The sequence below is a fragment of the Eumetopias jubatus genome, unplaced genomic scaffold, assembly GCF_037043125.1.
Source record: "Eumetopias jubatus isolate StellerSeaLion01/CBP00866 unplaced genomic scaffold, mEumJub1_p1.0 scaffold_5, whole genome shotgun sequence".
NCBI lineage: Eukaryota > Metazoa > Chordata > Mammalia > Carnivora > Otariidae > Eumetopias > Eumetopias jubatus.
The window spans coordinates 74,681,887-74,696,190 of record NW_028274811.1 but is presented as its reverse complement, the minus strand read 5'-3'; the positions used below and the strand labels follow the sequence as shown (position 1 = coordinate 74,696,190).

The following is a 14,304-nucleotide window of genomic DNA, read 5'->3' as shown; positions in this document are numbered from 1 at the left end:
CCACCTCATGGGCTCCTGCCATGATATTTATATTTGGGTCATGATAATAAAGCCAGTTGGAAAAATGTCTGTTGAAATTCTAACCAGGCAGAGAGGCTTCTCACTAAAAGAGAGAGTGAGTATAGGATTTCTAGGTTTGATCTGAGCACCAATTATCCTGTAGGTGGGTAGGTATTCCCTTCTGCCCTGTCTCATGGGGAGATTGCAGACCTCTCATGTACTTGTTCTGCACATTCTCTAGGCTGGCTCCAGAAAAATCAGGCAGTCTATTTTCAGTGTCCCTTTCTGACTCACCCAGGGGTTCATCTATTTAAGTGCTTTTTTCTAAGTGGTCTCAGTATCACTTCATCTATTCACTCATTCATTGATTAATTACAGAGTAATTATAACGGACCAAGCATTGTGTTAACCAGTACATTTAGTAGCTGTTTGTGCTCTAGCTATTCAGACACAGGAGTCAGAGAGGGAAGCAAGTTTTATAAATAAACGCTTAGAAGCCCATGTGATGCATGTTTTAGTATAGGTATGGGCATATTTTGAAAGTTCAGAGGAAGGAGAGAGTAACTCTGCCTGGGTGAGTTGGTAGATGCTTCACAGAAAAGGTGATGTTTAAGTTGGAGTCTTAATGAATGTGTTGTCTAGTTGAATGCCTCAGTAATTCAGAGCTGAGGTTAGCCTGAAGGATTTTTGTTACAGCAAAGCGTTATTTTGTTGAAAGTTTGCTTGCTCTTAAAAAAAAAAAAAATAAAGTCTGCTTGCTCTTTAAATGTATCTTCATACTCTTGAACACAAAATATTTTCTGGCAACCAGGATGGGATTCTTTTTAAAATAGAAAAAAATCTGGAAAACAAAGCAAGCTTCAGAAAACAGTCTTTGGAATAAGAGAAGACCCAAGTGTAAAAGTCAATTTGAAGATCTTGTTGTCAGCTAACCTTTTCCCTGGAATTGATATATTGTGAGAGGCATCCATTACATCTCCCGAGCAAACAAACAAAAAGATGATGAACAAAAGTGTGCTATGCTCCTTATAGTTGGTGAGGCATAAAAGGACACCTCACTGGACATATGTCCCATAAAATAAGGTATTTGGTGACCCTGTGGGTTTAATAAAAGCAAATCTCTCTCTTGCATATTAATCATTGTTCAGAAGTAGAGGCGAGAGCTTAATGAAGTCATTATGGAGAAGACAGCATTCTTTATGAAATGTATCACGAAACAGAGCCTCCTGATGGAACAAAATTGATATTTATAATGGTCTGGGAAAGTCCTTTCCTACTAAGCCCGCATCACTACAGAGCTCAGAAATTTAAGCAGCACCTTCTACATTGAATATTTTCCACAGCCCACTGACAGCAAAGAGGGCTGCCAACATGATCGGTAAGATACAAGAAACATACATCTCCATATCTGCCAATCAGATCATGACAAGGTCTGTGTAGGCTCAAGAAGTCTCACCAATGTCCTCTGCCCAGACTCTTGAACAGGGAGGGCAGGGTTGGTTCAAGTAGGAGGCTCCTTGCCAAACTGCTTTCTTTAAAATCCAATTAACAACAGAATCCAGTTATTGCAGCAGTGAGCATCACTAGTATACTGCAGTCTTTAAAAAAATATATGGGTCACCCAGGATGCTTGGGTGGCTCAGTCAGTTAAGCAGCTGCCTTTGGCCCAGGTCATGATCCCAGGGTCCTGGGATCGAGTCCCACATCAGGCTCCTTTCTCAGCGGGGAGCCTGCTTCTCCCTCTCCTTCTGCCTGCCACTCCCCCTGCTTGCGCGCTCTCTCTCTTTTTCTCTGCTTCTCTGACAAATAATAAATAAAATCTTTAAAAATAAATATAATGGGTCGCCTGGGTGGCTCAGTCAGTAGAGTGTATGACTCTTGATCTCAGGGTTGTGAGTTCAAGCCCCATGTTGGGTACAGGGCTAACTTAAAAAAAATAAAAAAAAACACATATTTACCTATTTGTGTAGGTAGTACATTTAATAGGCTACAAAATTCAAAAGTATCTAAATGTAACACGGTAACAAGAATGCCTCACTCCCATTTCCAACAGTTCAACAGTTCACTTTCTTGGAGAAAACCAGTTTCTTGTGTCTCCTTTCAGGGAACCCCATGTTTACACACACATACGAACATTTGTGGAAATAGTATATGACTATGCACACTTTCTGCACCTTAATTTTTTCACCTAAAGATCTTTCTTGGACATCATTCCATATCCCAAATGAGCTAACTCATTTTTTTCAATGAGTCAAATAGTACTCCATTGAATGGAGGTAACATAAACATTTAACCAATTCTATCTTCATGGACATTGTCTTGGTCCATAACAGACTAGGCAGCTTATGAGCAACGGAAATTTATTTGTCACATTTCTGGGAGCTGAAAGCCCGAGGTCAGGATGGTCACCAAAGTGGAGAATCATAGCCTCTCACCCAATTTCTGACCTAAGTTAATTCATAAACCCCAAAGCCCTTCATTGGAGGGGAGTCTGGGTCTCATCTTATTGAAGATTGGAAATACAGAATGTAAACCTTTCTCCAAGACTTTACCAAAGAACCTAAAATTATTGTACATTGGATAAAAGGAGATATCCAGACTTGGGGGGAATACTAGACATTGGTTCTAATTCCTGGGGTCCCAAAATGCCATTTTTGACCATCAGTTAAATCGGGGCTATGGTTGCAGGTAATAGATGGAATCTTAGCTCAAGTTGACTAACTCTGTACCAAGCTGGTCCAAGGACTCTCCTTGTGTTTGTTTACTCAGTTCCTGAATGTGTCATAGGAACCTAGTCAAATCCCCACATTGAATCTCAGACCCTGGAATTTTCTTCCACTTCCTACCAAGATAGTGAACCCAAACCAATATGGCATCCCCAGGGAAACTGCTAACATTAAGACCATCAAAGACTTGGAAGAAGTAGGGTAGTAACCTATCATAACCCCATTTGACTCACCTGTTTTGCTTGTGATGTCAGATGGATCTTGGAGAATGACTATGGACCACTGTAAACTTAGTCAGGGAGTGACTCCAATTACAATTGCTTTCCTGGGTGTAATATCTTCACTAAATAAAATCAATATGGTCTGTGGCACTTGATTTCCAGCTTCAACCTGGAAAAAATCCCCTTTTCTCCATAGTAATTTGCAAGGACCTCATGAAGCAGTTTGATTTTACCTGGTATGGCATAGTTCACTTCCACAGCCTTGCCTTAGAGCTATTTCAGTTCTCCTGCTCCTTGCTCTATAATGCAGTCCATAGAGATCATGATTAAATTGACATTTCACAAAACACACCAGTCTACTACATTGGTGACATTATGCTAATTGGATCTGATAAACAGGTAATAGCAAGCATTTCAGATGACTTAGGAAAACACATGAAAACTAGAGAGTGGGAAATAAACACCACAACAATTCAGGAGCACACTACTTCACTGAAACTTCTGAGTCCAATGATCTTGGGAGTGTTCGGATATCTATTCCAAGATGAAATACAAGTTGCTGCACCTTATACCCCTGCCACTAAAAAGAGGTATGATGCTTTATGGTCTTTTTTTTTTTTTTGGATTTTAGAGGCAATATATGCTGCTTTGATCAATCTAGAGTCACATATAAGGCTTCCAGTTTCAAGAAGGGATCAAAGTAAGAGAAGGCAATCTGCTCTGCCACTTGAGCCATATGATCTATCAGATCCACTAATACTTACAGTATATGTAGCAAATGGAGATGAAATATGGACCATCTAGCAAGCCCTAGAAATAGAGAATCACAATGAAGACTCAAGATTTTAGAGCAAAATTTGTTTCAGATAACTATTTTCATTTTGAGAAACAACTTCTGGCTTTCTTCCAAGTCCTGGTACAGAGATTGAATCCCTACCATCGGACATCGGGAGATCACGTGTCCTGAGCTTTCCATCATGAACTGGGTGTTTCTGATTCACCCAGCCATAAGGTTGAGGGTGTAGAGAAGTAAAATATTATCAAATGGAAATGGAATATAAGAGACCAAGCTTGGGAAGATCCAAGTAAGCTGAATAGGTGGTTCAGAAACATTTAACAATGGCTACTTTTGCATGGTTTCCTCTCTCTCAGTTCATGACTTTGGTCACCTGGGATGTTCCTAATGACCAATTATCTGAGGAAGAAAAAAAAATCCAGGTTTACAGATGGGTCTGCACATTATTTCGATATGATCCCACACGGACAGCTGCAGTACCACAGTCACTCTCAGGAATAGCCTTATAGGACAATAGTGAAGGAAAATCAGTAAGAGTGGGCACAACTATCGGAGCAGATTTAGCTGTACACTTTGCCAGTAGTAAGAGATGGCCAGAGAAATGGATGTATTCATTGGCAGTGGTTAACTTTTTGGCTGATTATCAGCAATTTGGAAGGAACAAGATTGGCAGATTGGTGACAAAGAAGTCTGGGGGAAGAGATGCATGTAGCTGAACTAAAAATAGTGAATGGGCCAAAACAGTGAAGAAGATACAATGTCCCAAGTAAATGGTCATCAGAGGAGGCCCTTAATAATCAGTTGAAAAAAAATGACACACTCTGCACGCCAGTCAGCCTCTTTCCCCAGCCACGTCAGTGCTTGCTCAATTAGGCCAATGAGGTAAGTGGCACAGTGCCATGGATAGAAGCTATACGCATAGACTTAGGAATATGGACTGCCTCTTACTAAGACCATCCTAGCTAACACTACTGTTGACTGTGGTGTGTGATATACAGTTGGCAAGTAATCCTGTGAAAAGATGTTCAACATCATTTGTCACTAGGGAGTTGCAAATTAAAACAGCTATTAGGTACAACTACACAGCTATTAGAATGGCTAGAATTCCAAAACTGACAGTGTCAAATAGGGAGGATGATACACAGCAACAAGAACTCTCATTCATTGCTGGTGGGAATGCAAAATGCAGACCACTTTGGAAGACAGTTTGACAGTTTAATGCAAACTAAACATAGTTTTGACTTAACATATTATCTATCTTTTTTTAAAAATTTTATTGTGTTATGTTAATCACCATCATTATATCATTAGTTTTTGATGTAGTGTTCCATGATTCATTGTTTGCATGTAACACCCAGTGCTCCATTCAATATGTGCCCTCTTTAATACCCATCACCAGGCTAACCATCCCCCTCACCCCCTCCTCTCTAGAACCCTCAGTTTGTTTCTCAAAGTCCATAGTCTCTCATGGTTCATCTCCCCCTCCAATTTCCCTCCTTCATTTTTCCCTTCTTACTATCCTCTTTTTTTTTTTTTAACATATAATGTATTATTTGTTTCAGAGGTACAGGTAACATATTATCTATCAATTACACTCCCAGGTGTTTACCCAGTTGAGTTTAAAGCATGTCCAAACATGAATGTTTATATCAATTGTATTCATAACTGCTCAGAACTGGGAGCAACCAAGATATCCTTCAATAGATAAATGGATAAACTTTATTACATCCATACTATGGAATATTATTCTACACCATAGTTGAAAAATGACCTACCAAGCCACAAAAAGACACGGAAGAACCTTAAATCATATTGCCAAGTGAAAGAAACCAGTCTGAAATGGCCATATATTCTATGATCCCAATTTTGTGACATTCTGGAAAGGCAAAACTATATAGACAAAAAAAAAAAATCACCGATTGCCAGGGATTTGGAGGAGGAGAGAAGATAGAATAGGTGAAATGCAGGGATTTTTAGGGTAGTGAAACTGTTCTTTATGATGCTCTACTGGTGGATACGTGGCAGTATGTGTTTGTTAAATCCTATAGAATTTTACAACATACAGAGCAATTTATAAAGGAAAAATTTATATTTATAAATTTATAAAGGAAAAAATCATTTAGGATGACAGGGGGATCCCATGATAGAATGCAGACTGTGACAGAGAATCTAGATGTATTACGAATATATGAAACAACTTCAAAGGAAAGGTTGAAGGAAAAATTGCTGACATACATAACTTTGGAAATGAATGGTGTTTTAAAGACTAAAGGGGAAAAGAACTGTACAAAACTCAACTCATAACTAACTTGAGTCAAAATTTTCTCCATTGGGATATGGATTAACAATTCTGTTACTGCTACATGTGTGTACTGGAATTAGAGATTAAGTAAATGGATGGCAGATGTTGGGATCCAGAGTTTTCACTGTTGGTCTAGAAATATACAGATCAGCAAGAGGAATGGGCTAGAATAATCCATTTGGTTGGGGAGACATCAGTAAGAACTCATGTTTAATTTAATACAAACACAAATGATTACATATCAAATATTTATAGATATGTGTATAGACACACATGTTAGTATATACACATGATTTCTTTGTTCTGTCAGCAGAGAGGATCTAAATGAAATGACCCCCCATTAACATGAGTACACCCAGCACCCAGATCTTGGTTTCCAATGCCTTTCTCCAATAAAAGGAAACAGGGCTTCTTGCAGAAAAGGCTGTTCCTAGGCCTGGGGCAGGAAGCATACAAGATGAGCTTAGAGCATCTTGACAGCTTCTAGTGCCAGAAATAAGGAAGGGCTCAAAATCAAATAACCACATTGATATATGGTAAAGGGGCACACAAGCCAAGTGAAGAGCTCCCAAGCAGCCAAAGCTGGAACAATTCAAGCTACAAAATAAATAAAGTAGTATTGAATTATAACCCCAAATATAAAATAGGTACTATTGAGCCCATACTGATACAAAGAGATGATTAAATAAATAAATGAGGGAGAAGAGACCAATCTCTCATATAGAGAATTTTCAGATAAATTATGTAGATGCTTTCTAAAATAGATGGAGCAGTGGAACTCTCCCTCTTTATGTGTGTTCTCTGTGTTGTGACTTCCTCCCAAAGAGTACAGTACGGAAAGGGGACAAAAAGAGTAACCTTACAGTGGATAAACCTGACAAATGCTACTTCAGCCAGGTGATCAAGGACAATATCATCAGTGATAAATAATATTGACAGCATACAACCTTGGTATAATGTGATGAAAAAAATGTCACTTTACCTTTGTGCTCTTTTTCCCCAAAATGCATAACCCTGCTTTAATCATGAGAAAACATCAGACAATTTCCAGGAGAGGAGCATCCAACAATATACATGACCAATACTCTTCAAAACTGTCAAGTTCATAAGAAATAGGACAGTGTGAGAAACTATCACTAAGCTAAGAGGAGTCTAAGGAAACCTGAGAACAGTAAATTAGGTAAATTAGGTAAGATCCTGAAATAGGATAAGGTCATTAGGCAAAATCTCAGGAAACCTGAATAAACTATGGATTTTAGTCAATAAGGACACACCAATATGGTTTCATTAAGTATAACGAATGTACCATATGAATGTAAGAGGTCAATTATAGGGGAAACTGAGTGTGGGGGGAGATATATAGAACTTTCTGTACTATTTGCTTAATTTTTTTTTGTAAATCTAAAACAATTCTAAAACTAAAGTCAATAAGTAATATTGGGAGAAAAAATGAGTGTGGAATAAATACTTTTTGAGACTTAAAAATCCAAAAGAATCCAATATCAAACATACATTACAAAAAAATGTCAAAGAAGATCTTTTAGGCAGAAGAAGAATGATACCAGATGGAAATCCAGGTTCATAAAAAGAAATGAAAAGCAAAGGAAATGGTAACTCATGTGGGTTGAATTTTTCCTTATTATTTAAGTTTCTTTTAAAAATAATTGGCTGCTTGAAACAAAAATAAAAACAATGTATTGTGGAGTTTGTAATATATGTGTAAATTTTATGCCAACAACTGCATAAAGGCCAGGAATGGAGAAATGGGAATAAATTGTTGTAAGATTTTTATTCTATACATATTTAAAGGTACACGGTGGTAAGGTAAAGATGCATACTATGAATCCTAAAACAACAATTAAAATAACAGGAGTTATAACTAATGAGCCAAAAAAGAAATTAAATAAAAAAAATTCAGTTAACTCATGAAGAGGCAGAAAAAAATTAAGGAAAAAGGAACACAGTATAGATGGGTCAAAATAGAAAACAAAGTGGTAGATTTAAATCCAATGATGTCCATATTCACATTAAGTGTAAATGGTGTAAATACACTAAACAAAGGCAGAGATTGTCAGATTGTATAAGAAAGGAAGACCAAATTTTAATATAAAAACATAAACAGGTTAATAGCAAAAAGGTAGGAAATGATATAACATGTTGACATTAATCAAAAGAAAGCTGGACCGACTACATTAATATCAAGGCAGATTTCAGAGCAAGGACTATCAGGACAAAGAATATCACTTCATAATGATAAGGGGGTCAATGAATCAACAATATATAGAATTCCAAACATTTCAGAACCAAATAACAGAATATAAGCTATCATCATCCTACTTTTTCATTTTCAAACAATTGGTGTGATATAATGATTGCACTGTCCATTCAAACAAGCTTGTGTGTTGTCTCAAGACTTTGACTCTCAAGTTTTGCTCTTTCTTTTTTAGCCATTCAATATATTATTCAATTTTGAACACCATGAGTCATACTGCTGAATTTTTAAAAGGGTGATATTTTTGACATTTGCTGTGATTGTCTTCATGCATATTTTATGAGAAAATACAAATAACAGAAAACAGAGCCTACATTTACTTTAACTGCAAATGTTAGTGGTTAATGGGACCAATCAGGCAGGATCATTATAATTAAAGTTCTGTGGTCTTTTTCATATAAAAATAATGTGGTGTCACCGTATTGACCAAATATGAAGAGCTTCCTCTTAGGGTGACATGACAGCAGCAGAACCATTAAAAGCATTGCCTCTATGAGTCACTTGATATTTATTTTTCATCTTCACTTCCTGAGGACTTTTAAAGGCTCCAAACTGCCAGAGTGCACTAACCTGATATTTCTGTCCAGTGGTGGGAAACAGAGACAGTATCTCAAAGGTCATTCCATTTCTGATCAGAAGACCTTATAGCTGAGGGAAGTATGGGAGGTCTTACATGTGACTGATGATTAGTAATTCAATATTACATTTTTTTGTTCCTTTTGAGATTAAAAGACCCATGTTGCAAAATTTCAGTTGAGGTTAGTCCAGGATCATTTAGCTATTGGAACATCTCCTGGTTTGTCGACTAATTCTGATCATATTATCAATTCAGAAATTCAAGAGATGTTCCAAAGTTTAATATTTTCCAATGCTTCTTAGGCTATCAGTCATATACTTTGCTGGCCCAGTGTTTCCTATTATTAATCAAGATGCTTCTATGTGAGTTTCAAAGCAAGTAGGTTTCCAAAAGACTTCACCCATTATCTTTTCTAACAGATCAATATAGGAGAAGAATAATTCTCCTTCTATAAATAGGCATAATATAAGGACCATATCCATATATCTTTATGTAGTTTCATATTTGTATCGATTACCATTCACTGACTTACTTCCCTAAATGCTTCAAATCAACTGGTAATTGTCCCTTCAAAGAGTTAAAAGTCCATCCCTATAACTTGACACCATTCTTCCTAACCTCTGTGGTTGAAAGGAAGCTACTCACTGGAGGGTTTGAAGTATACCAGCTGACCCTAGTTTGTCTTATGAAGTATTTTTCTCTAGCTGAGTGTTGTTTAATCAGTGCTTGCCTTGTGCGTAGGCTCTATGATCTGAATGGAATTTGCAGAGGGATGAGGGAAAGGACGGAGAGAAACTCTGCTTGCTAGAAGGGCTGAGAAGAGAGAGGTCTAGTGGGAGACAGGGCTGGAAGAGTGAAAGCTGCTACTGGGAGTTATTTTAGAGGAAGAGTGGAGATGATCAGGGTGGACATAAAGGAAGGTCAGTGACAATCAGATTACTTCTGGAAGTGGCACCTCCAAAATGAAGGAAGAGAAAGTCATCTACCTGTTGATGCTCCTCTTTCGTTTCCCTGCTACTTCCAAGATGGCAGAGTCTATAGGTAACATGGAAGAAAGAGAAAGGAGAAGAAATTAACCTCTTTGGAGAGGAAATGAGTCATTTGCTAGAGAGTTGAAAAGTTAAGGGAGTGATTTTTATTTTCCCTGTGCTGCTCACAGAAGTAAAATAAACCAAGTGTTTTAAGAAGTTGTCATCTCAAGGCCATCAATGGCTCATTGTACACATATGTGACTCCGGTATTACAAATGAGATGGCTTTTTAAAACCATAGGCACAATTGAAGGGGAAGAGAGAGTCCTTGGAAAGCCTAAATGGGGGGAGGATGGCTTGCATATTTTTCCAACTAGAGAAAAATGTGCTAAGACATTTTTATATGATCTGCTGAAAAAGAGACCAGTTGGTTTTATGTCTTTAATTAAAGAAGGCCATTCAAATCCTGTTCTGAGAGAGCCTTTTGGGAGAAGGGAGGCATGGTGACTGAGTTGGGTTAAGAGTATGTGGGACAGAGCTCAGCAAAGGTAGCTTTCAATCTGGCATGAGGCCAACAAGCCAGTTGGTAGTTAGGGGAAATTTGACTAGTCTAGCCACTATCTTGAAAGCTTCTCTTCCTTGAAAGCAGACTCCATATCTCAGTCATATTTATATTTCCCTAAGGCCTTTTACATACTATGTGCTAAACTTGAGCAGTGAGTATGTTTAAATTGTATGAGACTTCCAGCCCTCATGAAAGAAGACAGGTCAATTTAGTAACTTTTATCAATGAGAAAGGGATTATAAATTACCATTCCAGCCCCATATCTGACTTAAATATATGGCAAACCACTATATTTTTACTCATGCCCTCCTTTTTATAAAGAATGTTCACATTGTTACAAACATCCCTCCACCAGAAGGCCAGACCCTTACTCACCCTGCTATTTGGGGGTGGGTGGGTGGGGGACTTCCTGTGGCATTATCCCCAATTATTATTAGAATTTCATGTTGTACAGATTTGATATGACAGCCCAAAAAGAATTACTTTGAGATATGCAATGGGTATACAGAAAGAAAAATGTATCATCACTCCTGTAATCCATGGATTTTCTTCAAATCTCATCACTCCTATAATCTATAGATTTTCTTCAAATCTCATGCCTTACTTTCCTCTTTTATAATTACCTCTCCTTAATTCATTTATTAATCCACAAAAGTCCACTTGCAGCTCCAACACTCCACTAAATCTGTTCTTATCAAAGACACCATTGCTCTCTACATGGCCAGATGTAATAAACATGTCTACAAACTCATATATTCAATTTTTCACTGGCACTGGAAACTGTTGGTCCACTCTCTTCCTCCTCCTCTGCTTCCTCCTCCTTATTTTAAGTGTAGGGTTATTTAACATATGGTTAAAAGATTTAAACATGCAAAAGAGCCATTGTTTAAAAACAAATGAAAACCAAAAAGTGTATACAGTTGTCAGATTAAAAATATTCAACACCCAGTTAAATTTGAATTTCAGAAAAACTGCACACCTTTTCAGTATAAGTATATCCCATCCAATATTGAGGACATATTTTTAATAAAAAAATACTTTTGTTATTTATTTTTGAGTATCCTGTATTTTATCCGGCAACCCATGCCACCATATCCCATGCTTTGTCCTGCTCCCCAGAGGCAATAAATTCTAATTTTAAAAAGCTGTTTCTTATGGTAGTTAGCTCATTTCTAAATGACATTTTAAAATTTCTTAATTTTTCACGTCTCTTTGCTTTTGTGATAATAAATGAGGATTTACTTCTCTTGCATTATTCCCTTTCCTCCCTCCTCCATTCTTTCAATAGAATTATACTTGCTATGTTGTTATTTTCTTATTTTTTAAAGATTTTGTTTATTTTTTGACAGAGAGAGACAAAACAAGAGAGGGAACACAAGCAGGGGGAGGGGGAGAGGGAGAACAGGCTTCCTGCAGGGAGCCTGAAGGGGGCCGGGGGGAGGAGGCTTAATCCCAGGACCTTGGGATCATGACATGAGCTGAAGACAGAGGCTTAATGACTGAGCCACCCAGGCACTTCCTAATTGTTATTTTCTTATATGGGTTAGTAAAATTCAACACTTTCAAATTCTTATTCCATCAACTCTAGGTAATATATTTTGACATTCTGTAAGGCAAGGAGATTAGTGTTCTTGTACTGTTCTCTATCTCTTCTCCCCACTTCTACCTCTCCCTTTCTGCCTTCTGTACTTGCTCTGTTGAATTGACAAGGTTGATGCTATTTGCCATTTGTTCTGTAACAATAGTGAAGCCAGTAAGTTGATTCTAAAAATTGCAAATCAATAAAGTGCTTACATTACCGTGACTTTGTAAATATTTGTTCACTTGAAGAACTAATAATTCCCATTGTGAATATTTTCTTTTATACTTTACCAAAAAAGGGCAAACAACATTTCTTAAAAGTTAATTGTAATGTGGATCTGACATCCTATCATTGAAGTTGTTTTTTTTTTAAGTTCCATCAGTTATTTTTAATTCTCTTTGATTTTTTTCTCTTGGTCTTCTGTTATCCTTTCTGCAGGTCACTTCTTCAACCCTTTCATTTTCCTGGTTTGTAGTTTGCTTAGGTCTTGCTTCTGCATATGAATCCTTCCATAAGTTGTACCAAAAGTATGATGGGAGACGTTTTTCTTCTTCTTTGGCTTGAGCACTTTTGGCATTTTCACAGATAATTTATAAAGATCATCTGATGCCAGGGGCGCCTGGGTGGCTCAGTTGGTTAAGCGACTGCCTTCGGCTCAGGTCATGATCCTGGAGTCCCGGGATCGAGTCCCACATCGGGCTCCCTGCTCAGCGGGGAGTCTGCTTCTCCCTCTGATCCTCTTCCCTCTCGTGCTCTCTGTCTCTCATTCTCTCTCTCTCAAATAAATAAATAAAATCTTAAAAAAAAAAAAGATCATCTGATGCCAGATGTTTGCTCCTCAGAACCAGATCCAATGAGAGCCCTATCTCTTCCAATTCAATCCTTGGTGTTCTACAACCAGATTTCTTCAACAGCAGTTTATGACTTCGAAAGTAAATCTTCCCATTCAATGCAGTGAAGTGCAGAACATACTCTACACCAGCCAGGCGGATATTTGGTACTGTGGGGCCTCTGAAGAAATCAATAAGAAGACTTTTTAGCCTTCTGTAGTCTTCTGTTACATCAAAATCATAACCAGCAAATATTAACATGGGTTTTGTTCCCTCAGGACATTTACTATTCTTAATATCTTTTAGAGAGACAAACATCTCGATACCCAACTCAATCATATCCAGCACATGGTAGTCATACATACGACCTATTACTAGATTATTTGGCCGCTTATTATGGGAGCCAAACATAAATAAAGAACAATTTGACTTCTTTGAAAAGAATTCCAATGATGTCTGATCCTCAAATGGTCTTGTAATGTTTTTCTTTTTATACAGAACTCCATACGGTTTTTTCAGTGCACACACATCTTTAAGTACTTGTGTCACCATTGAATTTGCATTTCCCCCTTTAATCAGCATGGCATTTTTAATATTTTCACTGAGTTTCGGTTCTCTCTTCTCAAGGAATCTCTTGGCTCTTTTCGTTTTGGGCTTTACAACTCGATCCAAAAAGTCCATGGCTACCGCAACGCGAATCCCGGGAACGCACGCGCACAGCGCCATATCATTGAAGTTTTGGTACTCTGTTACTTTAATATCTATTGATACCGCTATACTTTGAAGAGCTCTTTGCTCATGTCTGATGTTGTAACATCATGCATTAGTTATTTAGAAAATGATGATTCAAAGAATTATGAAGATCTTCCAAATGTTGATACATTTGATGTTACAATATAAAAAAATAACATTTGTTAATATCACCACTGATCTCATTAGGAGTCTTTTAAGTACTGGAAATCTGTCAGGTTGATAGTAGTAGATACAAGTTTACCAAAATCTCATTTCTCCTTGAAAGTTTGTATTTTGTCAGTGGCAATACAAACTGTCTGTTGTTTTCTTTGACGTGACAGACTCATTTCATTTATCTTAGGAAATGTTTGCCCAACCTCCAAGTTCGAATAACCATAGTTCGCCTATTAAGTCAAGTAAAAATGGTGTTCCACGGCAAACACATCTAATTCAGCTCACAGCTGAAACAGGTGCATAGTTGTTTCACACCAAGAACACCTTCATACTGAGGTAGACAGAGGATTATACACCCTTGTTCTGATACACAGAATATTAAAAAGACTCGAGGATCAAGATGAATAAAATTAATTTTTGCTGCTTCCTCAATGACGTTCTTAAATAAAAAGTGGCTTTTTTCCTTCTTTTTTGGGCAGAGTTTAAGGCAGAGAAGAATTTAGTGCCTAGTAGGTACCAAGTACAGGTTGGTACCACTGTGTTGATTCATGGCTAAA

At 37.5% G+C, this 14,304-nt stretch overlaps 1 pseudogene; it reads right to left on the bottom strand.

Annotated features, from left to right (window-relative positions):
• Positions 1-12,399: 12,399 nt before the first annotated feature.
• On the bottom strand, positions 12,400-13,522 carry LOC114200054 (ribosome production factor 2 homolog; annotated as a pseudogene).
• Positions 13,523-14,304: the final 782 nt, after the last annotated feature.